The sequence below is a fragment of the Meles meles genome, chromosome Y (genome assembly GCF_922984935.1).
Source record: "Meles meles chromosome Y, mMelMel3.1 paternal haplotype, whole genome shotgun sequence".
Lineage (NCBI taxonomy): Eukaryota > Metazoa > Chordata > Mammalia > Carnivora > Mustelidae > Meles > Meles meles.
The window spans coordinates 14,421,056-14,445,561 of record NC_060088.1 but is presented as its reverse complement, the minus strand read 5'-3'; the positions used below and the strand labels follow the sequence as shown (position 1 = coordinate 14,445,561).

At 48.8% G+C, this 24,506-nt stretch overlaps 1 long non-coding RNA gene across 1 annotated transcript in view; it reads right to left on the bottom strand.

The window, feature by feature from the left end:
• Positions 1-3,659: 3,659 nt before the first annotated feature.
• LOC123935776 overlaps positions 3,660-24,506 on the bottom strand; it is a 139,595-nt gene continuing 118,748 nt past the window's right edge. Inside the window, exon 3 of the long non-coding RNA XR_006817018.1 lies at positions 3,660-6,705. This is a non-coding gene — a long non-coding RNA (uncharacterized LOC123935776). The remainder of the gene's footprint in view (positions 6,706-24,506) is intronic.

Below are 24,506 nucleotides of genomic sequence, written 5' to 3'. Positions count from 1 at the left end.
TTCTCTGTCACGAGGTCAGCACCGCCAACTCAAGGGTCTTCCGCACCATTCGCCTTGTAGGTCGTGTGGAGTAGTGACTGATTGTCCTGTGTAGGTTTACGCGGTGGTTCTCAACCTGGGGTGATTTTGCTCCCAAGAGCACATGTACAATGGCTTGGGACAGTTTTGGTTGTCTCAGGTGGTGGTGGAAGGCCACAGGCAGCAGGTGGCTGGAGGTCGGGGATGCTGACGGCAACCCGCAGTGCCCAGGACGGCTCTGCACAGCAACAGTTACCTGGTCTACATGTCCGTAGTGCCGAGGTGCAGAACCCTGGTCCGTGCATTTTGGCGGCTACAAAAGAAATGAAGAACGCAGCTCTAGTCTCTCCACTTGTACTTTCTGATGTGATAGAAAAGTAAGTGTGTCATTTACTGGGCACCTGGTATGCATGGAGCGCCATCCAGGGGCTTGGTACCTGTAGGAATTCTCATTCTCCCCATATACTCTCTAATGTCTGGTGGATGGCTCTGCCTTCTCACCCAGTTTCTGCTCAAACTAAAACCTGCCTCCTCACCATCTAGAATTAGGCATCTACATTTCCCAAATCTTCTACATTTCCCAAATGCTGTTAAATATGGCCATGTAACTTATTGCTAGCCCACTGAGTGCAGTTGGAATAATTGTGAAGGACTTTGGAGATGCCTCTGTAAAAAGGCTACTGATTTAGCTAGAAAACATCCTTGTTGGCTCTTTCTTCCCCTTTTCTGTCCTCTGCTGTTTAGGATGCAGACAAACGTCAGCGGCTCCAGCAGCTGTCTCGCTCGAAGACTTAGCCTTGACGATGGAGGCAAGTGTGAGAATAACCAGAAAGATAGAAGGTGTCCAGGTCTTTCATTGCATGGAGCCCCCATTTCAAGTCTTGGACCTCTCAAATTATGTGCACACGGAAGACAGATAACTTTCTATGTTAGGTAAAGTAGCTTTTAAAAAACAACAACTTTGTTTTTGTTGTTGTATAAAGATGAACCTAATCTTGACTTTCTAATTGGCGTGACCATCTCTGTTTCACAGACGCTTGGGAGGGTTTCATGACCTTTGTGCGATGTCACTTGGCTACTAAGTGCTAGGACTTGGCAGAGACGGAATTTGTATGAGTTCTGACGGAATCTGAAGCTTGTGGTTTTCCCATTAGACACCCTACACATTTGAAAGAGAGAACCACGAGAATATTCTGAAAGATCTGCTCAGTGTAGCGGTTAACTTCCTGGTGCTCTGGGTTCTTCCCGAACCATCTTAGGGCTGCTGTGAAATGTACAACTTCCTGGAAACACTGTGGCCCAACTCTATGGAGGGAATCACATCTTCTCCTTGCTTTTCCATCTCCGTTGTCCAGTGCGGGGGTAGCAAGGAGCTCTCTCAAGGTGACCGCCTCTCCTGGTTCCGCTTCATTCAGGGATCACAGCAAGTACCTGGAGCAATGGGTGCCTTAGAAATTCCTCCATGAGGCTCATTGCTGTCTTTGAGATGAACTCCGGGCTCAGGGGAACGTGGTTTGCTGCCTTGCACTCCAACATAAACTGCAGAATTCCCATCTGAACTCAGAGTCAGTCCAGGATGATTTGGGGAGGACTTTCTAAGTATAACCAAATCTACCCCCAAATGGTTATCTTTTAGGATGACTTTTAGAACTTCACTTTTCGTAATAACTAAATCGTACGATCATCTGGGAGGCAAACCATACGAGACTCTTCATATTAGGGAACAAACTGAGGGTGCTGGAAGGAAGGGGGTGGGGGACGGGGTAAGTGGGGGATGGGCATGAAGGGGGCCTGTGCTGTGATGGGCTCTGGGTGTTACATGCAACTGATGAATCACTGAATTCTACCCCAGCAACTAATAATATGCTATGTGTTAGCTCACTTGAATTTAAATAAAATCTAAAAAAAAAAAAAAAGACCATCTGTTTCTAAATTAAGAAATTAATTTAATTTCATACATACAAACATACATACATACATACATTTCATACATACATACATACATACATACATTTCATACAAACATAATCTAATTTATGCCTTTGGCATAAAAGAAAGAGGCATTTTTGTATTCTATCTAAATAGTCTATGTAATCATTTTTTTTTTCTTTTTTTTGGTCATGAATTTTTATCTTAATGTTTTCACCCAAGCAATCCTAAGTACTTTTGGGGATGAAATATTACTGCGGTGCTATAAAAACCTAACAAAATATCCAAATAAAAAGTTCAGTTTTGAGAATTTAATTGTTTTAAGAACTTCTTTTAATTAATCTGTCTCTTAAATACCACATTTTTCTATACCAAATATAATTTCCTGATTTTTTTCCCCCATATACCACAATGGGATGGCCATTCAGGCCCCTCATTTATGTGTTTATTTTAACATTTTCTTGAAATATATTTCATTTACTTGTGCTAAGAGAGTTCGGTTATTTCAGTTTCAACAAATGCTCATTGACCGTGTCCTCCTGTGTCCTGGGCCCATGTGATTAAGTAATACAATAGCCTGTTTGGTCTTTGCTCTTACTTTGTACCTGGTCTGGCTTGCTGACCAAGTTCCCTTTTTAACAATCTTCATTATTCCTTTTAAAAAAATTGGCACAGGATCCCTTAAGAGTCCCCAGGATTGTGTGGACGGGCCCGTAGGCCGCCTTCTCCTTATCTCACCAGCTGGCGTATTTGTGTCTTTTTAGGATCCGTCCATCCTTTGCTCCCTGCTGGTTCCGTTTCATTCTTCCCCAATGCCAGCTCTCCTTCCTTTCTGCCACTCAGAGTTTCCTCTGAACTCATCCATTACTTAGTTCTTATGTAAGTGAGTGGGTTTCTGCCTTCTTCTTGGGGCTCTTTCATAGCCCATGACTCAGGACTCACCTGGGCGCAAATATTTGGCGACAAAGGACAGAACTGTTGGGGTGTTGGAGTGTTAGGACTTGACTTCTGGGTGTTAGGACTGTGGTAGGAGTTAGCTGGGTGGCGGGAGGGGGAAGGTGAGGGATGCCCACTGGGATGACTCTTGTAGGAAAGACAGAAGAATTCCGAAGCTAGAAGGACTTCAGGAATTCTTTCATAGTGCCCTTGGGAATCTGATCTCAAGGCAGAGATATATCTTGACAAAGGCAACTGCCACCCCAGTGGAGGGTTTTATTCTCAGAACCTACATTAGATTCAGTGTAATTTCTCTGAAGACCAGTTTGGGATAATTTTGGAGCATTTGCTGCGAGATTTAAAATGCGAGTAAGATACCCTAGTGTTTTGTCTCACTGGAAAAGTCCAGGTCATTTTTATGAACCGTTCTGTGATGTCGAGAATCTCTCTTTATCTTTTATTTTAAAGATTTTATTTATTTATTTGAGAGAGCAAGAATACCAGCACCAGTGAGAGTGGTACACCACGAGAGGGAGAGGCAGGCTCCCTGCTCAGCAGAGAGCCCAGTGCGGGGCTTGATCCCAGGATCCTGAGATCATGACCTGAGCCGAAGGCAGAGGCTTACCAATTGAGCCAGCTGGACATTCTGAGAATATAATTTTCTTAATAGCTTCTTTTTAAAAAAATGTGACCTTCCTATTTTTTTTTTTTGAAAGACTTCTATTTATTCGACAGAGACAGAGCTAGAGAGCACAAGCCTGGGGGGAAGCAGAGGGTGAGGCAGGCTCTCCGCTGAGGAGGGAGCCCCATGTGAGGCTCCATCCCAGGACCCTGGGATCATGCCCTGAGCCAAAGGCAGATGGGTCACCGACCGAGCCACCCAGGCGTCCCTCAGTGAGACACTGTTTTAAGCACTGTACTATGATACTGTGATTTGTAATACATGCATATTTGGTCTTCGTCCCCATTTCTGGCACGGAGCTCCTAAAACCCTTGAAGTTCCCTAAGTGGAGAGAACAGTAAGATGTCCTTTGTTCCGTGAATGAGGTGACATTTGGAAAGCATCCGAGAACGGAGCGTGGTTCTCAGTGCCGCCAACCACACAGTTAGAATGTTGGGACTCCCCGTTCCACCTGGGACCTCCAGGGAGGGGAGAAGGGCGGGAGTTCAGTCTTCCAGGGCCAGAGATTTCACCCATCATGCCTAGGTAATGAAGCCCCTGCAGAAACTCAGAAGGAGGGTTTAGGAAGGCTTCCAGGTTGGTCGACACGTCGGGGTGCTGGGGGAGCGGTACCCTGGAGAGGACACGGAAGTCCCACATTCCCTGCACGTCTCCTCTGCCGGGCTGTTCCCGACTTACATCCCTTATAACTACCTGGTGATCCAGGAAGTACCGTGTTTCTCTGAGTTCCGTGAGCCACTCTAGGAAATTCCTTGAACTCAAGGAGGGGGTGGTGGGCATCTCCGAGTTACAGCCGGTGATCAGAAGCACAGACGACGGGCTGAGCGGGGAGGAGGAACACAGCCTTCCAGGACGGAGCCGTCCACTGTGGGATCCGGGGCCATCTGCGGGTGGATGGTGTCGGAATGGAGCAGGTGGGCTTGCGGCGTAGGGAAGCTCATTCTCGACACACGTTGTAGTTACTGTCTCATACCTTATGCCAGGGGTCCGCACTCGGGCCAGATGGTAAATGTTTTCATCTTTTGCTGATTGTAAGATTGCTCTGGCAACCATCCATCCACTCTGCCACTGTAGCACGAAATCAGTGACCGATAATACATCAACGGATGGGTGTGGCCGTGCTCCAATGAAACTTTATTTATGGGCACGGAAATTTGAATTTCATGTCATTGCCACATGTCATGAAATTTCATTTTTTTCCCCCGAGTTAGCATTTACGAATGCAAAAACAATTCTTAGCCCACCAGCTGTACAGAAAACAGGTGCCGGGCTGGATTTGGGCATTTGCGATAACTCGCCCGTCTGTACTTTGCCGCTGCATTCACGTACGCAAAGCCACACTTACACAAAACAATGAAATGCTTTCTTCTCCCCACACAAAGACATATCTTGACGTATTCAAACTCAAACAAAAATGGACAGTTTCTCACATCACTTATGGATCATTGTTGGTTGGTGTGTGAGGAATGTTGAATGAACGCATGATAAGCAATAGTAAGACAACGTCGAAGAAATCACAGCTTTTGAAAATTCAGTGTTGAAATGGGATGATTAGACCAAGCAAAAATGGTGAAGCACTTCAGATCGAGCAAAACAGAACCAACGTGCGAATGGATGTGCTCTGTCAGACCCTTCCAGATTATCTCCTTTGTCCATTGTCTTTCAGCTATTTTCTTAGTCTGCAAAGGGTAGGAAGCTGGTAATAATGCAGATGAGTCTTGTCCATGCAAATGCAAATGGGCCGTGGCCAGAGGAATGCCATTGATGCTGGCTCCGTGAATAGGCCATTTGGCATCTATCTGTAAATCTGGTCCAGCCCGTCTTGCTGTATGGGAATATATATTTATATTTTTTTGGATTTCTCCTTTGAACCAAATGTAACCTATTCTTGGTCCTGGCAGTGTTTCATGGTGGAATCTAATCGTGGACACACGGTCATGTTATGTTTGCACGAGAGTCATGCATTCGCTTTATAAAAAATTTATCCTTTCATATTTATGCTCTGTGACCTTGTACCTGGGCACCTTGCTCTCCGCGACAAGCCGCCCATCTGTGGAAAGCGGGTTGCTTCTCCTTCTCCTTACGGGTGTTGTAACTCACTCCCTTGACTTGTTTCCCATGCGGTGCTGAGGCTGTGTGTTGAAAAGGGGTAATTTAGGGCCAGGCTCCGTGCCTTGGCATGCTGCTTTGATCTCAGTGGGAGTTCCGTTCTTCTAAGGGCTCCAACTCCAGAGTCTTAGTCATGTTCCAGCTTTATTCAGAGCCAAATTTAGAGGTGAGGAATATTGGTTTTGCTTGTACGTTTTGCTTGAACACTCGAACATCTGGACGGCTTCATTTGACATCTGTGAAATTTATTGGAGAAGGGTCAAACCTCTGAAACACCGCAGAATGCGGCCGTGGAAGGTTTTGTTCTGTGTTAGATATTTGGTGAATCCACAGACCCCAAGGAAAATGTATCTTAAGGAGGAAAATGAAAAACCTGGGCCCCCATGGAAATGTACTGTGTCCGAATATCCAAGAACGTCCTTTACTTCTTTGCACCCCTAATGAGCAGTGGATGGAAAATTTCAGATGTTTTACATGGTTTAAAACATTTAAATCCTATGATAATACTTACTGATATTCTGTCGTTTTCCCTGACTATGCAATCAGCTGCAAGGACAAAGTTGACGTATTTTGAATATCTCCTACGTAACCTACGGCTGTCTCTTGGGAATTACCCATTCTTTCTCCGGCGAAGCCACCACGGACAGTGATTATCAAAGAAGTACAGGTTTGTACCCCTAGGAGAGACAGCTTCTTCTGGAAAACGTCCCAAGTGGAATGATTCATTCCCTTTATTGTGGTCCCCATGCTGTTTCCGTAAGTGAAAATCATGACCTCATTTCTGGGGAAAATAAATGGCATCTCACGCTCTGAGAAGAGAGGCTCTTCTGTTCCTTTAACCAGTGGTGCGATTAAACTTTCGATGGGATGCATATGAGAAGGGTTTAAGGGAGACCTGGGTCCTTAAACTTCCAGTGTGAGTCTAGCGACCAGCAAGCTGGGTGAGGGCTCCTTGCACAGCATCGTTCTCAAGAACTCCGGTCTTGTGCGGGAACGTGCACAAGGATGTCCTCTGTGACGTACAGGCCGAGCTGGGGAGAAAAGACAAAAAGGAGAGAATCTGAAGCAGACAAAAGCAGAAATAACTCAGAAGTGGGCTCACGAAGCATCTGGCGGCAAAACTTCATCTCTGAAGCCGTGAGCAGCAGAGCTGAGCTGCGTGAGAAAGGCAGCGTCCCTGCAGCCGCCCCGCAGGTGGTTCGAGGCGTTAATGGCCAAAGCAATGATGAGATCCGAGCTCCCCGGGGTGCGCGCTCCCCCATCTAATGCCACCCCCAGCACGGAAGGGGCCCAAGCTGGAGCCTCCTTCCGCTTCTCCCCACGTGTCATTCTTATGGTAAGTGTTCCCTGTGCTCATGCTGGGAACTTTTATCAAACATATTAGTGGGCTTCTGGGGGATCATTAGCCCGCGGGAGCCGGAACATTCCATGCTTTTTGGACCTGGAAACTAGCCTGACAGAACACGCACCTCCTGCTGGACCCTCAGTCACCCTGTGAGCAAGGGAGCAGGTTCTCATTTAGATTCAAATCCAACACGGGACACGGGAGCGGCCCGATGTGTTTCCAATTCTCCGTGTCCGCTTTTTACGGGCGTGGACGATGCTTCCACCTGCCGGACTCGCCAAAGCAAAGACCCGCAGGAGGGAAAAGCCCGCCTCCGTGGGAGTCTTTATGCGCACCCTTGCTACTCTGACCGTTTGTTTCTCCTCCCGTCCCAAGAAGGAAGACGCCAGCAAAGTCTCCGGTTTGGTTCCCAGTTGAAGAAGGCTCCCGAGAGCCAGCATCCGAAGGCAGTGTGTGCGAACGTGGGAAGAGCATCTCGCCCAGGAGGCACGGCACGGTGACTGTGCTGTGACAGCCGTGCCGGACCTGTGACGGGTCCATCCGGAGGCGCTCGCTGCGTGGGTGAGCCCCGACAGCTTGAAGACACCGCGGTCTGATCTGGCCGCTGGCGGAACACACCGGTGCTGGGGACAGGTGGCTTTAGAAAGGAGAGGCGTGGACTTTCCGTGGCCCGGGGGGCAGATTTGGTGGCGTCACAGGCATGATTGTGCTTTGTCACCCTACTTCCCCCAAGAAGGGGCCTTGTCAAAGTAGACTCGGACAGTAGAGGGGCGGGCAAGAGCTCTCACGGGATGGAACCCACCGTTGCTTAGCTCTGTGCCTAATCTGGTCTCCATCCGTTCCGCTGACCTTGACGTGAGGATCAGGTCTCGTTCTCCTACCTATTCGTGCACAGGACTTCCTCTTAGAAATCTCATTCGTGTCCTGCCTCATCTGCCTTGGAAACATGATTTCCTTATGTTTTCAAGAGAACAATCACTACAAGAAAATAAATCTAGGTTTTATTTTGTTTCTTTTATTTATTGGTTAGTAATCTCTACGCCCAGCGTGGGGCTCGAACCCACGACCCGGAGAGTCGTGTGTTCTACCGACAGAGCCAGCCAGGCGCCTGAGATCTAGGTGTAATTTATTTTAATTGATTTATTTTGGAATCTAGGCTTGAATTCCAGCTCTGTTTCTATTAGCTGAGTGAACAAGGACACACTCTTGCTGTCTGTCTCACCTGAAAAACTACAGGCCGATTTCCGCAAACTAATTTTCCTTTCTCAAAAGATCTTACCTTTGACCTATTTGATTCGGGAGAAGTTCCATCACCCTTTAAACAATGATGTGCAACTACTTGGATTTATTCATTTTGCAGCCAGTTTAGGACAGAGAACGCCCTTGTAAGATTCATTGCTCAAAGCGTGTTGTTCTTTGGGTGATTTGAGGTGTGGGTGTGGGTGTGTGTGTGTGCCCACGTGTGTGCACGTGCTGGCTAAGCTGGACATTTGTTGTTTTAAATTCCTTTTCAGACTAAAATTGAATTATTGTGGCTGGACTCTATGGGATGTACTACTGAGGTCTACCTTCTATTTTCTTCTGGGTTGAAAGAGAAAATAATTTCTTTTAAAGGAAGATCGTTGTCGTGTGTTCCCGTTACCTCTGATGCATGCCTACACCAAGAGTGCATTGCCCGTTTACTCCAACATCTATGTTAGGCTCTTTGATTTCCACAGTTGATAACGGGCAGACAAAAGTTCTGCTGGCTACGCAATGACGGCCACACGTGAACAAAGCCGCCGTGCTCCTGGGACTCGCCAAGGACCAGGCTATCACACGCTCCGTAACCTCGTGCCGCCAGAAATCAGCAGGGAGAAACCGGCTTCAGACCTGCCCGGTGCATCCATCGCTTCCAGATTTTCTGCAGTCATGGCCTCCATTACAGACCCGAGACTTGCCACGTCCCCATCTCAACTCTGTCCTTTAACCAGTGGTTTTTATTCAGTGCATGTTGCTACAGGGTGGCAGGTGGCATATTCTCACAGACTGTCTCACTGTCCCAGCCTTTGGGACCACCCTGAGAAGCTTGGGAACATGGGACTGTCATCCCATGCCGTCCTTAGAAGGAAGCTTTTGAAGGCATTCATTCCGTTGGTATTATCAGTACTAATTATGTTTGCCCTAGAGCTTGGTAGGGTTTTGTTTTCCCCCTCCTGTGGATGCTGTGTAGTGTCTCCCCTTGCGTTGGCTGTCAGAAACCTAAAAGATCAGTAAAATGCCCTATTCCTAACACGGGTGCTGAAATGAATGTCATGTATTTTGGAAACTAGCTTTATCCTGAATCCATCTGTTTGTTCATTATCTCTGTTTTTGTCTCCCTTTCTCTTGTTCTTCCCACACACTTAAGATCTGCTTTTTGGCTCTATCCTACAGATCTTGGTCCATTGTTTCTGAACGCCTTTAAGAGTGAAAAGGTCTGTTGATAAGTCCGTAAACCCATGAAACAAGAAATAACAGAAAGTTGCCATATCGCAGCTGCGATGGGCTCGATGAGCCTGGACCGTTTCATCCACGATGTCATGGTTAGCCGAGACGAGGGCACAAGACATCTGTATTCCTACCAGCAGACTTGCTACAGGGCAGTGACGATGATGATGGCATCATACTTGGAAAGGAGAATGGCTGCCACTTGTCGATTAGGTCAGGCTGTAACTGGCCGAAAGAAACTAGAAAAAGCCGTTTGAAATGACGAAGGCGGAGGGAGAGCCGTAGGAACGTGCTCTGGTGGGAAATGACGTAAGTGGACCAAAGGTGGACGCCTTTTGTTCGTGTGCACCCTTTGGAACCAAAGGGCTGCGGCCCTGTCTTCACAGATCTTAAGTCACAAATAGCAGAGGTCAAAGAATAGTCTTTAAAAGTACACAATAAAGAAAGGCCTCCTCTCAACGGGCCCCATTCAGAGCAGAGCTGGCCCATGTGGGTGAGTTCATTTTCCGTTTGTGTGGAGGCAGAAAATGACTTAAAGTGTACACTTTGTAAAGATGTCTTTCTTTCTCGCTCGCTCACTCCTTTCCGTTAGTCATCATAGTAGTAGTCATGGTTTGTGTCGATTTCTGTGAGGATCCTTCTCCATCTGCCCTGGCTCTGGGAGGCCACACTGAAAATTTTACGCATAGAGAAATGCATGTAGATAAACAGGACTTTTGCCTTCTCGTACCTGCCGTGGAAACTCCACTCAAGCGACCATGGGAATGAGGATGTGGTCTTCATCAGAGCAAGAGTTCCGTGTGCATCTGACCGTGCATCTGACCATGCAGCTCTTCCTGTCAGGAGACAGGCTGGGGATAAGGCAGACGTGACTAGGAGGCATGAGCTGATAGTTACAAAAATGGGATCCCATGGCCTTGCCTCACCAAACAATATGCATTTCAAGTCATTGCAAGTGACTAATTCTGTGTCAAGTTGCAGAGAAGGAAGCCTTGGGTAGGAGGAACCTCTGAACGCTGCTGGGGCCGGGACGAGCCTTGCACCGTGCAAGCAGAGATCACTTCAGCCTTCCGCAGACTTTTCTCATGTGCCTTGATGGCAGCATTGTTGAGAGTGCAGGAGGGCCGCCCAGCGCCGCCCGGGGACACGGCCCGCTTGGGCCCTGCTTGCTGATGAAGGTAGGGCTTTGATGTCCGTGCACCTCCCGGTTCTCATAGCTGAAAGGTGGGACTGGGGTGCTTGCAGATCAGTGGGCTGCGTTTCCCAAGAGAAAGTGAACAATGGCTCTGGGGCCATTAACTGTGAAGATTCATGCCTTCGTGTTTGGGACTGTGTGTTCAGCAAGTTATCCTTGGGGTGGGGAGGGGGGGCTGTGAGGTTTGGCTTTTTACATCCCACTGTATGCACATTTTCCCTTTTTGTACGGGGACATAATGCCTGCACTGAGGATAGCCCTCCCGTCCTCTTAAATCCTTCCACAAAAAGATACTTATTAAGGCTGGTATTCTGAAGAACTAAATGCTTCTTTAACTTAGCTTTATCTGCTTCAATGAGGACAGTGTACCGAGTCCAGAGAATTCACATGATGGCCATGAGCGGCCCTCCCTATTCTCTGGGGCTCTTTGGGCGCAGAAATAATCCCTTCCTAGGATCTTTTGAGAAACAACTCAACTATGCATGCCAATCAACTGTAGATCGTGGCCAGCTCGAGAAGGGCTGCACAGACCAGCATTGGAAAGTGTTGTGATCGCCAGAAAGCCCTGTTGCTCTGTCTCTTTAAAAACGGACCTGCGTTCCAAGATCCGGACACGGGGGAGGTAAATGCCCTTCCTGGCTGTGTTTTAAAGCTCCAGGATGCTGCTCTGCTCCCTCCTGATCCCTTCCCCACTTTTGTGCTGAGCACTCTGGGTCTGTTTCCCTGCTTCGTTTCTTTGTCATTTTCAGACAAAAAGGCAGTGAGACCCCTTGGAACTTTTGTTTTCCGAGTGGTAATGGAGAACATATAGGGAGGCGTGAACTCGGGACGGCCTGCGACACTGTGTGCACGGGGGAGGCTTTCTAGGCTGCTGTGTCACCATTTTCTGCCCCGCCCGGGTGCAGTCTCTGGCAGGAGAAAACGATCCCTGGGCCGGGACAGTCACCTGTCCACGTGCGTGTGGGCCGCTCTGCTGGAAGCCCCCAACGCGGTACCATTCGCTGTCGCTTTCTGGAAAGGCTGTGTCTGGGTCGGGAGCCCGACGTCATCAGCTTCCCCGCGTTCTCCCTGGCTGGCCGGGTCATGTCGGTGATGCATTTAGAATTGCAGAAATCCAGTATGAAGACATGTGAAGAACAGACTAGAAGCCTCTCTTTCCGGACTCAGCAGACTCTCACAGCAATGGGACCACGGCGTGTGCTCTCTAGTACGGCGAAGGCAGCGTGGGAAGTCCGTGTTCGGCCAGCCACGTGTCCCTTCTGGCCCTGCGGTGCTCTCCCTGCCAGTCCTTCGCTGTGCAGACACAAACTGCTGCGGTATTTCTGTCTGCGGCTGTGCATACAGCTCCGTGCCACTCGTTTCCGGTTGATGGTCCCATGGACAGGCTTGCACTTCTGGTGTCTTCACTGCAACATGCTTCCTCTGCAGCTGCTGGGAGAGGCAGGGAGCGGCAAGGTCCCGGGGCCGGTCTGTGGGTCCCAGGCCTGACCGTGGGACTCGCGAGCTTGGTGACTTGGACTGAATGGTTTCTGTGCCATCCGCAGACCTCTCTCTCTCCCTGGATGCTCCGTATTCATTAAAAACATGACTATTCACTCAATCATGCTAGCTAAGAGCCTTCTTCTCCTTTACCTTTATGCTCATCCTTCACTAAAGCTTTCACATTCATCTCTCAGACTGTTTTGCCATCCCTGCTGCTGTAACTCAAGCATGCTTTGTCCCAGAAATACACTAGTTTGAACACGCTTATCGATGGAGAATGAGAAAAGTTAAAATCTTTATTTTATCTAAACATGTTCCTTCTTTAATGTTCTTCCCTTCTTCAAGATTTACTTATTCATTAGAGGGAGAGAGAGAGCAGCAGCAGAGGGGAGGGACAGAGGAGAGGGAGAAGCAGACACCTCGCTGAGCAGGGAGCCTGACGCCAGACTCGATCCCAGGACCCCGGGATCATGACCTGGGTCAAAGGCAGACGCTTAACCCACTGAGCCACCCAGACACCCCTAATGTTCTTCCCGTCTTTATGTAGATCTGAGTTCCTGATCTATATGATTTTTCTTCTCTCTAAAGAACCTTCTAACATTTCTTGCAAGGCAGGTCTTTTAGCAACAAATTCCCTCCATTTTTGTCTGAGAAAGCCTTTATTTCTCCTTCTCTTTTGAAAGATAATGTTACAGGTACAGAATTCTAGCTGGCAGTTTTTTGTATTTTTTTCCCCTCCATAGTTTAAATATTTCTGTCCCCTGTTCTTGCTGGCACAGTTTCTGAGGAGAAGTCGGATGTTAATTCTTATCTTTGTCAATCTTTAGGTAGTTTTCCCCCCTCTTGGTATTTTCAGGATATATTTTTTTTTAATCCGCGATTTTCTGTACTTTGAGGTGATATGGTAAGGTAGAGTGTTTTGTCCTGCCCTTGATCACGGAGTTCCAGGATCGGTAGTTTGGGGTCTGATACTTAGTAAGAGAGAGCATTCCTCTCTGTTACTAGGGTTTTCTTTGTCGATGTGTTGCTTGTTTGTTTTTGTTATTGTTGTTGTTGTTGTATCGCTAGCAGGATTTCTTTTTTAATTCTTTCTTGGAATATTCATCTCTCTCCTGACATCGCCCACCTTTTGCTTCTTGCATGTTGTCTACTTTTCCCAGTAGAGCCATTAGTAGGTGAATCTAGTCAATGTAATAATTCCGCATCCCTGCCATGTCTGGTTCTCACGCTTGCTTTTCCTATTTGGATTCTGTTTTTTGCCTTTCAGTATGCCTTGTAATTTTTTCTTGGTAGCTGGATCTGATCTGCCAGGTGAAAGGAACTGCTGTACACTGGCTTTCAGTAGTGTGGTGGTGAGCTGTGTGAGGGGGCTTTAGTGTTCTGTGGCTTACGATGACGTCAGTGTTTTGGTGAGCCCTGGCTCTGGGCTGTGAACTTCAAGAGTTCTCCTCCGTGAGGTGGGACAGAAAGGCTAAAGCCAGCTGGCACTGGGTGTTTCCCTGTCCCAGGTCAGTGAGGCCTTGGTGACCCTCTGGCAGGGGAGGCTCTGTTTACTTGGGTTTCCAGAACGCAGGCGCTGCCCGTAAGAACAGGCTGCTCTGGCCCGCTTCAAAGCGGCTCCTTTAGCTATCCGCCTGCCAGACTCTCGGAAGGATTTTTCTCCAGCATTCGCTGTGGTCATCTAGTTGAGCTCCTGGAGGTACACCTCACAGTATTGTGGGGTTCCCTAATCACTGGGTCCCCCTGACGTTTTTCACTCCCGGACTTGCCACACTGAGCCTCCAGGCAATTGGGCAATAATCCCAGTTCAGGCTTTCCTCCACGAGCCCTGCTTCCTGTGACGCTTCCTACCCTGGGTAAAGCATGACTCTGGGCGCGCACCTGCCCTTCTCTCCGGTCTTGGGGTCAGTGCCTCCTTCTGTGTTCCCCCTTGTGGGACGGGTCCGAAACGACTCGTGTTTCCCTCCGTTCAGCTTTTTACTTGCGGTTAAGACGGAGTGGGGACGTTCACAGTCCTTCGGGCGGAGCTGCAAGCTGGGTGTGTCCATTTCGTATGTGTCTGCTGGGAGTCTTTTCCTCTGTGGCTCAGATACAGGGTCTTTCTTCCATGCAGCCTTCCCCAACCTTCATGCTTCCTCAGTCCCAGGACGAATCCATCAGTCGGTCCTGTGGGCTAACAAGACGCTGTTTTTACATTCACACGCGTTGTCGTCTTGTAGGTTTTTGTTTCTGTGGGTTTGCATGTGGGACCTCGTCGCTGGCATCCCCCTTGATTGTGCTTTATGTTTCTTAGCTCACTTGATGTTTGTTAGCTGCTAATTACGGACCATCCATGCACCTGACCAGGACGCTTGTGGACACTTCACTAGGGTGAGGGGATGGGATGTGGGCTGGATGAAAATTTACTAGTCGGAATCTGAATTCTAAAGTTCTGTGATCTCAAGAAGGACCTTGTGATCAGGATGAGTCCCTTATATCCTCAGCTTACACGAGTGTTAATTTGACATTTTTATTGCTTCTAGATGCCTTCTGAAATGTGTTGATGGCGACTTTGACTTGATCTTCACTTACGAAGTTAATATCTTCCATTTGCTTAAGATTTATCGTTTGCAGACGTCTTCGCATAAATTAATACCGTTTGCTTTTCAAAACATCTCTCTGAGAAGGGAAGGGCAAATATTAACTTTCTTCGGCTGTTGTGCAAGACACACTGTAGAGAGTAGCCTCGTGAAAGTCCCGTGGCTAATGAGATGTGAGGACAGTGAGATGGACCCCAGCGTCCACAGTAACTGTGAAGCGAGGGGTGTGGGGGAGCCTGGAGGACAGGAACCTAACTTCATGTTAGTTGAAGAAAATGTGGAAAGAGAAAAATTAGGTTGAAGTTATGGGAGCCCCTCCTTTTGGTAGTTTGGCTGTCAAGAGAAGAGAATAAAGAGGGAGGTCAGGATTTTGAGAGGCTGGTTGAGCTCTCAAACAAAAGATTTTTGCTTTATTCTCCAGAGCGCTTAATAGATAAATATTCCTCTTCATACCGTACTAGTTAGTATTGATACTGGCTTTCATTGCCCCATAGAGAATGATGGGGGAGTTGACCTGTGCAGGCAGGGAAGACTTTTCTACTTTTCTGCTCTTTAGCTTGGCCTCCTGGCTCGCACTTGGCATTTATGCTAGTTGTGAGGCTCGGCTTAACGTGACATGGATGCTAGTTGTGAGGCAGGGGTTAAAAAAAAAGGAAGACTCCTGGGATGGCTCCTAGAACTCTTGCTCCAAGCAACAATTGCCACGTCTCCGTTCACAGCCCACTGGCCAAGCAAGTCACAGTGCCCAGAGTGACATCAATGGGATAGAGAAGCATCTATGGACTGCCCTCTTCTAGAAGGGACATTTGGGATCAGCATGCAGTCTGCCTTCCCAGGAAAATCACTTAGAATGATGAAATATTCATTTTATTCATTAGGCGTTCTTCAGATCTGCACAGAAGTATTTCAGTACTAAGAAATACTTCAACTCATTTCTGTTTTCAAAATCTACAATGAAAATGTACAAGTCGGAGAAGTGATCTTTAGCATCACACCTAAGCCCTCGCTATCCTAGCTGTCAGGGAAAACGTGCCCTCTTGTACTTCCATGGCAGTGAAACTACCCTGAGAAGGGAGCTTTCAGTGCTACTCACCTGGATGAAATAGTGTAAATTTTTTAATGTGTGAAATTTCAGGTCCATGTTTTATTTAATACACACATTTGCATAATACTCTGCTGGAAATTTCTGTCAGTTAAAATTTTAAATTATTTTACACGTTTTTCTGCTTACTGCCTTGGCATTATCCCAGGGGTGCCACCAGGCAACTCTCTGGCTTGGGCTCTATCTTCTCTCCTCACCCCACTTCCTTTTCCAGTCAAGGAATCTTATAAAGATGCAAACCTGTGAGATTCGCATTTTAGAGGAATAATCTAGCATCTGCCCTCCTTTACTTATTTGACACTTAATGACTGTTCTTGCCACGAGAGCATACACATTACTGGAGCCATGTCAGGCGACATGTTATAATGCACGTTTGTGTCAAACCCCAACTTTGGGGTCACTCATCTAGACCAGGTTTTTTCAGACTTTCAAGGGCATCACCTGGAGATCTTTCCAACTATAGATCAGTATTTAGCAGGTCTGGGTGCAGCTCAAGGTTTTGCATTTCCTAGGTCCTGGGTCGTGCAGATATTGCTGGTCCATAGCCTGTGTTTTGCCTAGAGAGTGCGTAACCCACTAAACGGGGAATGCAGCAGCCTGTGGGGTAGCAGCCCATCTAGAATCATTTTCCTAATCAGTGGCAACCGTTACTACATGTGGTTGAGTGAACTTTCCATTTTACTGTGTGTTACTCTCCTTTTTATTTATTTATTTTTTTCATCCTGATGGAAATTATTGTGTGCCCCAAGCCGTTCGTTAATTTTATTTCACCACAAACTAAAATCCACTCAGACAAGCTGAGTTCCGGGAACTTTTATTGCCATTATTTTAAAAAGGAGACACTGTGCCTAAGAGACGAGTTCCTTTTATGTGGAGGGGAAAGAGCGTCTCGTTGTTAGCCGTCTGCTCATCGACCAGAAAAGCTGCTTGGACGTGAGTACAAGGCAAATGGAACACTTTACGCCGCAGGATGTGAGCGCAGGGCAGAAGGGAGTGAGTTTAAGCATGAGATCCAGAGCTATCCACAGGGAGGGAAGTGCCGGCCCTTGGCTCCTGTTCTTGCCTTAGCACGGCTTCTGCAGCTCTGCCCAAGCAGAGACGCGGGACACTGGTGCATTTCTAGGGCTGCTCGTCTTCTGTTAGTGGGGTGCACGGTGGGTGCCCTGCGGCGCCTCTCGTCTCGACACAGAGGTTTGCACAGGTGTGAAGTGTGCACGGGCAGGTGTGGGCATGCCTCGTGCCTAGCACAGCCGCATAACCGTGCTGTTCATCTGTTCTTTTTACCATGAGAAGACACACGGGAGATTCAACAGTTGCTGTTTGAGGGGTGTCCGGCTGGCTCAGCTGGTAGAGCATGTGACTCTTGATCTCAGGGTCATGAGTTTGAGCTCCGTGTTGTGCACAGAGCTCTTCTTTTCTTTTCAAGATTTTATTTATTTCTCCGACAGAGAGAGAGTGGGGGAGCATAAGCCAGGAGAGCAGCAGAAGGATAGGGAGAAGCAGGCTATTATGTTCTCTGCTGAGCAGAGCAGGGAGCCCGATGTGGGGCTTGATCCCGGGACCCTGGATTCATGACTGGAGTCGAAGGCAGATGCTCAACTGACTGAGTCACCCAGGCGCCGCCCCCCCCACCACTTTGGTTTTTTTAAAATATTTTTTTTATTGGAGAGGGAGAGCGAGCGAGAGTGCGCACAAGCAGGGTCCAGAGGGGCAGAGAGAGGGAGAGGCAGGCTCCCCACTAAGTCATGACCTTAGGTCATGACCTGAGCCGAAGGCAGACGCTTCGCCAGCCGAGCCGCCCAGGCGCCCCAGCACTGGGTCATCTTTTCAAGCCAAGTTTTTTTCAGTTAACTATTACTTTTTACTCTCAGTTGTTGAACTGAAGGCTGGTGGGCCAGTGTTGTCATGGCATCTCTGGGACTCTTGGGTGGAATAAGGATTCCGTGAATCAGTGTTTTTTGTCCATTGGAAAAGCCCTTGAACCTAACAGATGCCTGACAGTTTCTGTTTCACAATTCAAGAGAGTTGTTTGTTTTGGTCTTTTGGTCCCTGCTCACTCCGAGGGACCTTTACTCTCCAGATTTTATGACCCATGGCGTCCCAGCTGCTCCCGCGGTAAGTGCTGTGTTTCCGATGGGCACTTTCATCTGCTTTGGTGTTTATGTGTCTGTCTCCTTAGATGGATGGCCGTCTCCTTGAGAAGACTGATTGTGCTCACAGCCTCTTGGGCCAGGAGCTTCTTGAACGGTGGGAGGGGCAGCCTTATTCCAAGATTGCCGCTCCATAAAGCAGGGTAGAGGCTTAGAGAAGGTGTGTTGGGAAGCCTAGATGGGTTGGTACACTCTGAAAGATGTCCTTCCAATTTTTGCCATTAGCCAGGAAGGTCATTCTGATTTTCCTCATTTTACAGTTTAGAAAGCTAAGTTCGGGTGGAACAAGTCTTGTCCGAGATTCCTGAAATTGGCCAGTTGTGAAAAAAATGGCAGGATGCTGTCTCTGGAGCTCACGATCTTTCTTTGTACTTTAAATGACCGTTCCTGGCCCCAGAGTCTGTTCGTAGACTCCCCATGCAAGAAGTTGGAGGGGAAATATGTAATTTCAGTGTATTTCATCATCCTGAGTACTGTTTCTCTCCAGCAATAATTGTCCATTTCTTGAAACGTAGATCTGGAGAGTCAGACATGCGTGTCTCTAGGCACTTGGGGCTCTGCCGCCGTTGGGATTTCAGAAGGACCATTTCTTTTGTGCAGTATTCCCTTTGAACTTGGACTCGTTTTGGAACTCTCCAGTCATTGACAGGACTCCCTAATCTACACAGTGATGTCATTTGGAGAGAGTTGTTCTCACTCCTCAGAGGAGGGCCTAGTTTCTGAACTTTCCAGAGTACTGATAAGCCCTTGGAACCACACCTTCAAGGGCCTGGGCTTGGCGGAGCCCAGCCACAGACACGAGGGGCGAGCACCGCAGGTCCGCAGCTCCCCGTGGCTGCCCAGAACCACCGGTTCTGCTCCCGTGTGCTGTGTGTGCTCTGTGGCGCGAGGCCTGCAGGCACACGAACAGCTTGGGGTGGTTACGGCTGTTACTTCCGCCTTTGCTTCCGGACATGCTGCAGGGACAGAGCTGTCTGTCTCATTATTCCCTCCCTGGGTGGCAGGTATGGAGAGAAAACCCCTGCGGTGATTTCCTTTTTTGTCGTTGTTGTTTCCTCTCATTATCAGTTTTGTACCTTTCCTGCGCATGGCCGAGTTAGGATCGCCCCCACTGATCTGAGCTGAAGGCAGCAAACACATAACGATGCGTTAATAAATCAAAAGTTTAATCATCCCACCCATCCTTCGCCCTTGCGGGGGAAAAAACAACCCAAACTTCCCAACAGATTTGTCAACAGTCAGTCTGGATTTTTAGAATCATCTCAGAAGCTGTAAGGCCACGCAGCCCGAACACCTAGTGTTCACTCACCACACTGGCTAGTTAAATTAATGTGCATCAGATACAATTAGAAATTGAGCTCCTCAGCCACATAGCCCAGTGGTTTTCCACCAGAAATAATGTGGCCGCTCCCAGGCGACATTCAGGCACGTCCGGGGACGTGATGGGTCAGAATGTGTGTGGACGTATTTGGTGTTTGGTTGCTCCCTGTGGGATGGGAGGCGCTGGTGGGGAAGACAGTTTCTCATCGGGTCGGTTCTTTAAACGAGCATCTGCAGACTCTAGAGCCCTCCACGGGCCGTCTGTCTGCAGTTTGTTTCAGACCCTGTTCTCGCTGGGGTCACTCTGCTGGTGAGGTTATGGCGGGTGCTCTGTGGGTGTAGGGCTCCTCACGGAAGGTCTGCACACCCCTGCAATGCAGGAGCTCCCTATCTGACAGACGCAGGAGGACCAGAGGGTTGCTGGCGCGCTCGGCCTGCTCACGGTGGCAGGGAATGAGTGGCTTCCACAGGCAAGCCAGCTTCCTGGTGCCCCTGCTGCCCAAGCGCAGTCCGGGACTCTTGGCTTCGGAGCGTGAGCCCGTTCCCTCTGTCCTCCCTGCCTTCACTGGCAAAGTTGTTAAGGATTGAGGGAGTCCGTGGACAACAGCAGAATAGGCTGACTCTCAGAACCCAGAATGGGAATGCCTGGGTGGCTCAGTGGTTAAGCCTCTGCCTTCCGCTCAGGTCACGATCTTGGGGTCCTGAGACTGAGCCCTGCATCAGGCTCTCTGCTCAGCGGGGAGCCCGCTTCCCCTTCTCTCTCTGCCTGCCTCTCTCTTTTCAAATAAATACATAAAAATCTTAAGAAAAAAAAAAAAAAAGAATCCAGAATGGTTATTACATCTCAGCTCTCCCTGCCACTCTCGACGGGAACAAGAGAGGGAGGAAACAGGGTTCTTTGTCGCTCGTCGAGCAAGTCTGAGACAGTTAAGGGTCTACCGGAGGGGACAGCTCATGTATCACTGAATGCCTTCTTCCTGGAAGATGTGATTAAAGAAGAGAAGCCTCTCCCCCCTCCCTGCCCTGCTTCGTTGGGATTGATGGGCAAGTGGTGCACCATTTTAGAAAGAGTATCTGCTCATACTATTTCTCCTATGTGCAAAGGCCATTTCTCTGAACCGATTTGTGCACACAAGGTAACGTGATGCATGTGCCTCTGGGAGCTTGCACTTGCAAAAGACAAGTCGTGTGTGTCGTTGAGCACTTACCGTTAGGTATATCTCAACCAAAGGAACCATTTTGGAGCGGAAATCCAAGTGTATTCTGCTGGGCCGCATATGTGGGACTCAGTACTCAACTTTAGCTGCTTTGACATTGGAGTTAAATTTAAAAAACAAAAAAAAACAGTCAAACAGCATTTTGGTTGCAACAGCAAGGACTATCCATTAGGACACCCAAGGACAGAGCCCTCTTAACTGTTTCTGAATGGGACTGTGGAGCTAGAAAGGTCTGATTGTAGAGACCCAGGGTCAGGCTTGCCGTGTTTGAGCATCCCAATGGTTGCGCTCTGCCAGAGGTGAAGAAGCTGGGCTGTTTTGGTCTCTGCTTCCAGGCACGACTGCCGTTGTTGTTAATTGCTCAGGCTCAGCCGAGTGGGTGGACCGTCTCTGCCCAGCATCCCAGAGGGAAAGATTTCTGCCGAAGTTGGGACTGTGCCTTTCCGGGCAAGGCCGCGTCTCTGCTTCGAGACCTGCTGGCAACATACGATCAGCTTATGTATTTATGTATCACCACATGTTTTGGCCTAAAAATGCTGCCTATGAAAATGTGGAATCTATTATGCAACAAAATACTCAGCAGCTTCTCTTTGGAAAGGAAATTTGTGGGAGTCAGGGGGTGCCAAATTCACAGCTTTGGGGCTTGAACAGTTCCTTTCTTGGCTAGGAGGTGTGGCGGTCCCCGCGTGCTGGCCTCCATTTCTGAGCTTCCTCGTGGGGCCCACAGAGGCATTTCAGATCCGTCTGGGGAGGAATGACTCCGGGATTGAGAATGGGCCGAGGGAAGGATGACGTGCGTCCCGTGCCGCGAAGCTGACAGACCAGAGGGGGTCTGGCAGGGACGTTAAGTGTGCAGATACTGCACTTTGCTGGAGACGATACGGTTGGCGTTTCAGGGGCGGCCGGGGGTTTCCGTGTGTGAACAGTGACTTTCCCGTAGATGAGGCCTGTGCGTTTTACTGTGACCCTCAGGCTTAGACTGCCGCGCTCCTCATTAGATCTATGTCTCGTTTGACCTGTCTATGTCTCGAGGACCTTAAGACGTACATGAGGCCTCACCACCCCTCAGCGAGTAACATTTGTGAGTTTAAGGCAGGATTTTTGCTTTTACTGGAGAAACTTGTTGATTTTATAAGTCTGATTTTGCTGGATCACAGAAAAGCTAACATAATAAAACAGACCCAGTGGCATTTTTTTTCCTATTTCTACACAATAACAGCAAAAATTGACAAGAATAATTTTCTTTTAAATCAGAAATTGATTGAGACTTTGAGGATGTGTTTTCTTTTTCTGAGCAGATTTGTGTGTTGATCCCGGGTCTTGTTTTTCCGTCCCAGGGAAGGGAAGGGGCCTGACGGGTTCTTCCCGTGTTAGAAAGAAAATCGATCCAGACCATGAGTTTCTCATTAGAGAGTGAGGAGAGGAGCCAAAAGGTCCTTGCATGTGGTTTATGGGGCTGTTTTTGGAAGCTTGTGAAGTTTCCTGCTGGGGTTTGGGGCTTGAGGACAAAGCAAGCACACGGACCGGCTGACACGTTGGGCAGAGAGGGGGCAGGCAGATCGTGCCATGGGTGGGAAGCTGCTCCTGGTCGGGGCCGGCCTGCCCGGACGGTGTCAAGCTCATCGTAACCCACTCCGCTCTGTCTTCACCCCTCCTGGTCGCTTCTGCTCACATCTGCACATCTGGTCCTCCGGTTTCACAGACCGTTGAGCGCTCTCAGCCTGGGACGGGAATCAAGCATTGGTTCTGCAGCCATTCCGGGAAACTCACCTCCCGGTGAGCACTGAAAAGTACGAGTTCGTGGAGCTTTCCATTTTAACGCCGAATGGAACTCACTCAGCATTTCCTAAAACTTGCAGTAGCGGCGTGAGGACAGTTTGCTGGGAGGAGTTGTATGTGTCCTTCAGAGTCTCATTGTTGCCTCTGTCACCCTGGGTCCTGGGACTGACCTGTCAACAGGTCATCCTGAGCTCTTGAAAGAATCAGGGTACTTTTTTTTTTAAGATTTTATTTATTTCTGTATTTGATGGCGGGGGGGGAGAGTGAGAGAGGGAACACAAGCAGAGGGAGAGGGAGAAGCAGGCTCCTTGGTGAGGAGGGAGCCCAGGGCAGGGCTCAACCCCAGAACCCTGGGACCATGACCTGAGCTGAAGGCAGATACTCAATGACTGGGCCCTCCAAGGGCCCCCAGGGTACTGTTTTTGACAGCGTTTGGAGAGACTCTCCAGCTCTGACAGAGACTCCCCTTGTGCGTGGAGTCTGTAACAACAGCGAGCAGAAGCGGGTAGAGCTGCCAGAGTTCGTTGTTGTGAACGGTCTTGAAGCATCGTCGCACCCTATGAAAGCCCTCGTCAGTCTGTGAAGACAACAGAACGTCACTCCTGATGACATCCGTGAATGGAGCAAAGACAAGATTTGGTGTCTCATGGCAGTTTCACAAACAGAGTAGATGAGCAGGAGCTCGCCAGGCACAACGCTGTGGGTAGCGTTTTCCGGGTTAACGTCGAAAAAGTGAATCGATGGTAGGTCAGAAACAATGGTAAAACACGGGCTTTATTGGAAAATTGGGGACCACACCTTCCTGTTTTCAAGTTAAAAGACATCAAACGTAACACCTGACGACAACAGAAAACAATTGCGAGCTGTGTTCTGTGCCGTCGTCTGCCTGTGGTGGGTGCACCAGGGCCCAGAACTCCCCGTCATGCGGGATTCCCGTGTGCGACCCATACAGCCGTCTCGCTTCTTGTCTCCTGCACGGTGCCCTACGCTACTAGACCTTACTGGCCCTAGAGTGATGCAGCAGATGCCCTCCCACTCTTCTCCCCGCTCGGTGAGGCCATGTCCCCTCAGACCCATGAGCTTGCCAATGACTGGCACGACGTCACCAGCCAAGAGCCCGGCTGATGCACTAACAGCTCTGCAGATGCCTTCCGGGGCTGCTGACATGCGGAGGGTGTCTCTGGCTCCGTTCCCCGTCTGGGGACAGGAGATAAGCCCCCGGCCCGGCGCTCCTGGCTCCCACGCTCCTGTATTATGTATCACCACATGCCGCTCACACATGTATAATTAGGAAACACCTACCCACTCTTACCAAGTTACAAGTCTTACACAGGTCTCCCATTTCCACCATTCAAAATGCCCTTCTCTTTATTATTCTGTTTTTATTTCCAACTTCCCCAGCCCCCACCTTAACCCTCTGGATTATTCCCATCAGCCAGACTTGAATAGCAGGGATGAAAATCCTTCAAGGATAAAGCGTAGAGCAAAAAGGAGGAAATGCAGGGCTCCTGGGTGGCTCAGTGGGTTAAGCCTCTGCTTTTGGCTCAGGTCATAATCCCAGGGTCCTGGGATCGAGTCCCGCATCGGGCTCTCTGCTCCGCAGGGAGCCTGCTTCCTCCTCTCTCTCTCTCTGCCTGCCTCTCGGCCTACTTGTGATCTCTGTCAAATAAACAAAATCTTAAAAAAAAAAAAAAAGAAAGAAATGCCCCTCAGGAGCCAGACCTCAGGGTCAAGACCACTAACAGTAAAGTCTGGCACCCCCAAGCTTCAGGCCAAAGCAACTGGCCACACTTAGGGCAAGGTCAGGCCTTCCCATCTGGCACCAGAACGCGAAAGTGCAGGTGAATACATCACCTGGAATTTTCTGACCTTCCCGATGCTGACAGACACCATGAGACCTGGCTCCTGCCTATGATGTCCTGGGGCTCAGAGCACTGGGTCTGGAGCTGTCCACTCAGAAAAGGCACTCCCCTCTCTGCACTGCAGCTGCCTTGTCCAGAAAACACAGGAGCCGGACAAGAATCTTAAGAGCCCTTCTCAACTCGAAAATCAGGATCCTATGAAATGTTCATTGACTCATTCTGAGTGTCTTAATTTGTAAAATGGAACTCCTACTTATCACCAGGTTCATTTCTCTACATCTGATGTGCCTTAAATTACTGTTCAAAACTGCCTTTATTACTCTATTCCATCC